Source organism: Pleurodeles waltl, chromosome 9 (assembly GCF_031143425.1).
Source record: "Pleurodeles waltl isolate 20211129_DDA chromosome 9, aPleWal1.hap1.20221129, whole genome shotgun sequence".
In the NCBI taxonomy this organism is placed as follows: domain Eukaryota; kingdom Metazoa; phylum Chordata; class Amphibia; order Caudata; family Salamandridae; genus Pleurodeles; species Pleurodeles waltl.
In genome coordinates, this window is record NC_090448.1 from 1,009,497,743 (window position 1) to 1,009,505,380 (window position 7,638).

Genomic DNA, 7,638 nt, shown 5'->3' on the forward strand with positions numbered 1-7,638 from the left:
GTATTTGACTTCCTAGTCTACATGTTTCAGAGCCTTACACCTAGGCTCCTCTTCAGGACCAAGGTGGACTCCCTGGTGCTACTCCTTGTTTGACTACCTCTAATGAAAGCAAAAATAATACATGCTCTGTGATATGGTGTAATTCACCTTACTAATGTGGTGTCATAAGATTATACTTATTGTTTATGGTGTCCGTCATTGATAGCTGTGGAAATACAAGAGAGGTATCATAGCCCTCATTTGTATTGGGCCGCTATTGATGTTGTTTGTGGGTGTGGTGCCACCTATTTGCAAACTGCACCCCACTCGTGGGGAACGGCACTCGTGAATATCAGAACTGAGAGACTAAAGTACTCTCACAATCACAGTACAAGACATACTACACTTAAAACTTTTAAACATGTAAACATGTGAAACACACCAAACAGCACACACATGGTGCATGTGTAACCCACTCAGTAGTATTTGGATTCCTATATCATAGCTTCTCCGGGAGGGGAGTGTGCTTGTAGTCACACTCTAAAGATTTGGCCAAGTTTTAGAATCAGTTCATCTTGCCGTATCTGTAGCGCAATGTAAACAATTTGAAAAAGCACTTACTTCTTCAAAGCAACACTGCCGCTCTGTGCCTAATGCTCACCTCCCCGGGGTCTGAAAGTTGAATGCTCACTTTGGGAGCCTAGTTTAAATGTGCAGCAGCTCTTGCATTTAAAGCGTACAGCACTAGACCGCTAACTTCCCCAAGATGGCAGCCTCCCATGGAACAAAGGGGGGTCCGCGAGGACCCTAAAAGTAGGTATCACTTGTGGATAAACAGGTCACCTTTAATGGCAGTACAACATGGGACATTAGAGACTTCTCCAATTGTAACACTCAGCGAGCAGTATACATGATCACTTGTCCATGTAACCTACATTATGTGGAGATGACCACCCGCAAGGTTAAGACTCGCATCTGCCACCACCATAGCAATACAGATTCTAAAAGTGAATTTTAAATCATTGTAAAAATATATTAGAATTGCATTTATTAATATCTAAAATGAATACACTGTTCAGAAGCAAACACAAAGCATTTTGGCAGTTGTCAATACTAGTTTATGCCTGCAATAGCTGCATACTTTATGGTTTTATATTTGTGGGTGCGGTAAGCTTTCAGTTCCGCTACCCACACTCTATCTGCACTGTGTGTGGATGAAAGGTTGTCCTTCAAGACAGGATGAGTGTGCATCCACTACATAAACTGGTGTTGTCAAAGGAATGCTTCCAGTGTAATGAATGGACAGACATGCACATGTTGGGTGAAACAGCAGCATATTTATCCTTGTTATTCAAAAGGTGTTCCACCATTTTGGAATGGTTTCTTACCATTGCCCGAAACAGGTAATGCGAGGGGCCATTGTCATCACTTATAGTTGTCTTTCAATGAATGGCTGTAGTGTGCTGGCAGACGTGATGTTTGCATTGACCCAGTAAAATACATGGATGGATGGAGCTTTATGCATCAGTGCTGGCTCCTTCAATCACAAGAAACCACAAGAAGGATGGAGTCTATGTGTACAGAGCAGTGGTGTTTAGTGTCACAGAGGCTCGAAGATCGTCGGTGTAGTTCTTTTACCCAGGACAAATGCTAAATGCAGTTTCATCTAACAGGGCAATATTTAGATGTGCAGCTCCTCTTTATATAGGAAAGGAGCTAATTTTGGGATGCACATTAATAAATCCATTATTGCCCAGAGCAGGGAAATGGCCAGCCATGCAAGATATCTGTATTTATTAGAAGTTTGGCAATGCTGCAACGGTATTCTTGTATTCCCACCATTAAAAGTATTGTTTGCACTACTGAGAAATGGTAACAGAAGTGTGGCATTCCCTCCTGAGTAGTGGTTGTACAACACCATGTGGGCATCTTGGGGAAACTACATTTCACAGAGATGTCAGCACTCTCTCACCGGAAGTGTCAATCCTGTAATGATCCTGTAATTTGTCTCATTAAATAGCAGCCCAGGGAAGCTGTGCTGTGGGGGTTCCAGTCAAGTATTGGAGTGATTCTGAAAAGCACTTGTTGATTCCCAGTAGAAGGCTACCTGCCTTGCTGAAGTGTTTCATAAAAGGTATTCCAGACCCGCTGAGAAATGCTGGTACTCCCTGATTGCAGATAGTTTCCAGTTAAAATATGTAAGAGGTGATACAAGCTGCTTGGAAGTAACAGGAACATTCCATCTATCTTGCCGAGAAGTATCAGTTCACTTCTTTTAACAATATTGTAGCTCCACTGAGGAGTACAGGTAATGCTCAAATGGAACAATAGCAGTCATTCCGAGAATTAAAGGCTACATCAGGCAATTAAGAGTCTAGTGATTGAGGTATAGGGTGCATCAATGCTCTTCCCAAGGCACATTATTTTACTCACGGGCTTAGCATGATTGGCACACTAGATAAAAATTTCCTCAGTTTACCCACCAGGCTATATTTGACAAAAGGACACAGGCCCATATTTATACTTTTTGATGCAAATCAGCACTTCGCAGATTTGCGTCGAAAAGTTTACTGCCGGCTAACGCCATTCCAACGCATCAGCCGGGCAGCTCATTTATGGAATGACGTTAGCCAGCGCTGCGGCCTGGTTAGCGTCAACATAAATGACTCTAACCGGGCAGCGGAGGCCTAGGAAAGAATGGGGGTTGTGCATCAAAGAATGATGCAAGTCAACTTAGAGTCAAAAATATTGACTCTAACCTGGACTAGTGCCATTGTTTGACACACAACCACCATGGAAATGACTCTTGTCTTAGCAAAGACAGGAGTCATGCCCCCTGCCCAATGGCCATGCCAGGGGACTTCTGTCCCCTGGGCATGGCCATTGGGCACAATGGCATGTGGGGGGGCCCAAGTTAGGCCCCCCTATGGCACTTAAAAAAAAAAATACTTACCTCTACTTACCGTAGATGGGTCCCTCCATCCATGGGTGTCCTCCAGGGTGGGTGAGGGTGACAGGGGGTGACCCTGGGGGCAGGGAAGGGCACCTGTGGACTGCTTCCATGGTCTCTGACCATGGAAATGAGCCCACAGGTCCCTTAACGCCTGCCCTGACCCAGGCGTTAAAAAATGACTCTAAACTTGTTTAGAGTCATTTTTTAAGGCCCTCCCGTGCGTCATTTTTGCACGGGAGTATAAATAAGGCGCAAAGGCCTTAGAGTCATTTTGTGCCCTGGAACGCCTACCTTGCATCTCATTAACGCAAGGTAGGTTTCCATGGTAAAAAAATGACTCAAACTCCATAAATTTGGCGCCAGACGGGTCTAGCGCCAAAGTATAAATATGTAGTTAAGTTTGCGCCAGATATGCGTTAAAAAAATGATGCAAATCCGGCACAGAGTATAAATATGCCCCTCAGTTGCCAGAAAGGATGCAGGGCGATACCAGCGTCAGTGATTTGTGAGGCATCCCTGCCACGCAGTTTTACTTTGCCCAGCCCTACCAGATAGTAAATGGACCATCCTGTATAGAAACACAAGGTTTACTGATTGGCGGTTGGTCCTGAAAGTAGCTTGGACATTGTGTCAGCCACCTCCTTATTAGACATGGGGTAGTCACAACGGGTGCTCAATGGAGAGCATTTTGAGTTCATGTCCTGCACAAGATCATACTTGATCTGAAAGGTAGTGTGCCCATTCCGCTTTGGGGCTCTGATCTGAAGGGCAACGTGTGTTTTACTGCGTCAAATCAAGGAAATGATTTATTTGAAGAAGTGATTTTGCTCTCTGTTTAAAAGTGTAGTAACCTGCATTTGCAGTATTGGCACAGTCTCATTAAAATATTAGATTCCCTACTAGCATTTGTAGCAATTGGTGGAACTCCACAATTAAATATGTGCGATGGCCCTATTTTGAAATGCTGTGACTTTGCCATTAAATTCTTTGCAAACAAGTTGAGAACTGACAGCGATGATCCCTTAGAAGTATAAGAATCAGCCCTGCTGAGAAATACTGGTATTTCCAGTGTTGAGAAGCACTGGTTTGTGGTCAATGAAACGTACAGATTGTGCTGAAAAGTCTTGGCTCTGTTCCACTGGAATTATGACAGCCCAAGTAGTCCTTCAAAACTTCATAATAGCTTCGCTGAGGAGTGTTCTTAGCTTCCTCCACTGCTCGTCACCATGCGTCATACTCACCCCTGAGGGTGTTTGGAGTAACCACACCCATACAATACTTGCCTACTCTAACAAAACTGGCAGCAAGTAATATACGTGTAAAGTTTTGTAGATAAGGCTTCACACCATCATTCTACTTGTAAGCACTCCAAATAGTTTCAGATATAGGTCTGAAGGTACAAGTAAAGCAATTTATACATGCTCAAACAACATGGTCAGATAAGGAAGTCAGGGTTAAAACTACTTCTGAGAGGAGTTTGCGGAGAAACATCGTGAAGTGACCAAAAAACTCTGCCATGCTACGTGGAGTTCTGCACGCGGTAGAGTGTGTTAGGTCACGCTGTTCGAGCTGACTTTTCGCATCGGGTGTTTGTCTCATGCAGAAAAATCAGCACGAACAGCACCATGCACAGTGCAAGAGGGCACAGCTTCTTTTCTGCCACTCAAGCAGATTTTCTACGCATGCGTCACCTTCCTAAAAGAGAACAGAAGGTTTCTCAATTCAAGCGGGAGTGACCATCTGCGACCGCCCGCGTTGAGAAATCTTGCTGGATGGTTAATCTTGCTGTCTGAGTAAGATTTTCCTCGCTCACATTTGCCAACTTAATGTTGGTGAGCAAGAATGAGGAAAAAAACTCCGCTATGCAGAGTTTTTCAGAACTCCACACTCCAAGCGGAGCGCAGAGTGGGAAAATCTTTGCAAACTCCATGAGCAAAGTGGAGTTCACCGCCCACCCCTAGTTAAAACCCAGGCAGTTAGCCTAACTACTACATAGCCCTGCTATTCTTTTTCATGTATGCATTGCTACACAAAAAAAAAACATATTCATACCAATTAAACAATAAAAGATGGTGGCTGCAAATGAGTACATTGTAGCAGCGTCCACCTTTGAATAAATGTTCATAAAATATTAGAAAAAACATTTGAATATGGCTGCCACATGTGCGCATACATGCAAGGTGGCCATCTTAAAAAAAAAAAATCCTCCCACAAAAGAAGATTCACTTAAAGATAGCTGCAGCACCTGTACGTTGAAGCATAGAGGCCTTCTAGAAGAAACAAGCAATGGCAAAACCAATGGGTTTTCATAGAAGTGAACTATTGGCTTTGCCAATGCTTGATTTTCCTTTCTTCTTGTGATCCCCAGTAAGGCGCGTTTAGGTGATCTCTACCCATTGCCATCCTTTTGTAGGTTGTGTCATAGTAATCTAATCACAGTCCTTTCAGAATATACACTTATCATAAGATTGGAGAAAAGGGTGACTGCAGTTTCAAAGAGCTTTTCTGAGGTCACACTGACCCAGTGGCGTAGCGTGGGTTGTCAGCACCCGGGGCAAGGCAAGTAATTTGCGCCCCCTAACCCGGGGCAAGGCAAGTAATTTGCGCCCCTAACCCGTGGATTTAGTCTCTTCCAAGATGTTGCGCCCGGTGCGGCCGGCCCCCCCTGCACCCCCCACGCTACGCCACTGCACTGACCAACTACACATAGGAATCTGTTCTCAGAAAAGGTGCCAATTTATAGAATGTTATTAACTCCCAGGGGACATAGAGTAGCCATCTAATGTTTCATATCTGAGTTTATATCGTTTTTTCATAAATACAGTAGGGTATTACCCTCGTATGGCTGTGCTGCTTTGCAAAAGCGCGTAGGGAGTGCTCTACAAGGTTTATTGCTAACCTGCAGCAATGGACAATTACTAAAGTGAGTCCTGATTCTTATAGAGTTTAAAATGATCTTAAATATCTATTGATCACTTAGTTTATGAAGTGTATTTTTGCTACACGAGGCCAACTCATGGATCAGCCAGGGAAAAAGATAAAACAGACCTTATGCCATCTTTTGTGGCTGTGGTGTTAAAGGGCTCGGGCAATCAGACCTGTGAGCCATGCCTGACACTGCCAGAACCCCTGCCTGGGAATAAATCCAGCCTTATGGGGAAGACAGCTGCTTGCCAACGGTGTGCTCCCTGTATGCGATGTGCTCCCTGCTTGCTGTGTGCTCCTTGCATGGGGTTTACTCCCTCCATGCTGTGTGCTCCCTGCATTCAGTGGTATTGGGTGTACTCCCTGTATGCTGCGTACTCCCTCCATGTTGTGTGCTCCCTGCATTCAGTGTGCTCCCGGTATTGGGTGTACTCCCTGTATGCTGCGTACTCCCTCCATGCAGTGTGCTCCCTGCATTGAGTGTGCTCCCAGCAAGGGGTGTACTCCCTGTATGCTGTGTACTCCCTCCATGCAGTGTGCTCTCTGCATTGAGTGTGCTCCCAGCAAGGAGTGTACTCCCTGTATGCTGTGTACTCCCTCCATGCAGTGTGCTCCCTGCATTGAGTGTGCTCCCGGTATTGGGTGTACTCCCTGTATGCTGCGTACTCCCTCCATGCTGTGTGCTCCCTGCATTGAGTGTGCTCCCGGTATTGGGTGTACTCCCTGTATGCTGTGTACTCCCTCCATGCAGTGTGCTCTCTGCATTGAGTGTGCTCCCAGCAAGGAGTGTACTCCCTGTATGCTGTGTACTCCCTCCATGCAGTGTGCTCTCTGCATTGAGTGTGCTCCCGGTATTGGGTGTACTCCCTGTATGCTGCGTACTCCCTCCATGCTGTGTGCTCCTTGCATTCAGTGTGCTCCCGGTATTGGGTGTACTCCCTGTATGCTGCGTACTCCCTCCATGCAGTGTGCTCCCTGCATTTAGTGTGCTCCCGGTATTGGGTGTACTCCCTGTATGCTGCGTACTCCCTCCATGCTGTGTGCTCCCTGCATTGAGTGTGCTCCCGGTATTGGGTGTACTCCCTGTATGATGCGTACTCCCTCCATGCTGTTTGCTATCTACATTGAGTGTGCTCCCAGTATTGGGTGTACTCTCTGTATGTTGTGTACTCCCTCCATGCTGTGTGCTCTCTGCATTCAGTGTGCTCCCAGCAAGAGGTGTACTCCCTGCGTGCTGTGAGCTTCCTGCATGGAGTGTGCTTCCTGCATGTGATTTGCTCCCTGCATGGGATGTGCTCCGTATGGTGTGCTCCCTGTTCGCGATATGTTTCTTGCTTCACATGGGCAGTGAAGTCACTACAACACATCAATGTTCTTTGCGGTCCTTTATCTGGTCTGCCCACTTTCATCACTCATATTTGGGTGCTGGGCAGGGGCTTTCTCCACACCTCAGTGGGAAGGTGTTTCTACGAAAAAAGGCTGCTCTCTGCAGTGGGTTGTCTCACGGTGAGTCTCCTATGTGCATGAAGGAGAACCCTGCAATTGGGGGAAATTCATGCACAAGATTTTAGTAGCGTGTTGAAATCAAATATTTAATCACTTATTGCCTAAGTGAAGCAACCTGACACAAAATTATAGTAAATCCATTCCAAAGTGGCCAAGAAGGGTCACTTTCCTACTAACAGGAGAGCATGTGTTTAATTTAGAGAGAGCAAGTGAATTTGAGTGAGAATATGTGGCGTTGTCAATAAATAGTTTTAATGTAGGGTGCAGTAGCATGA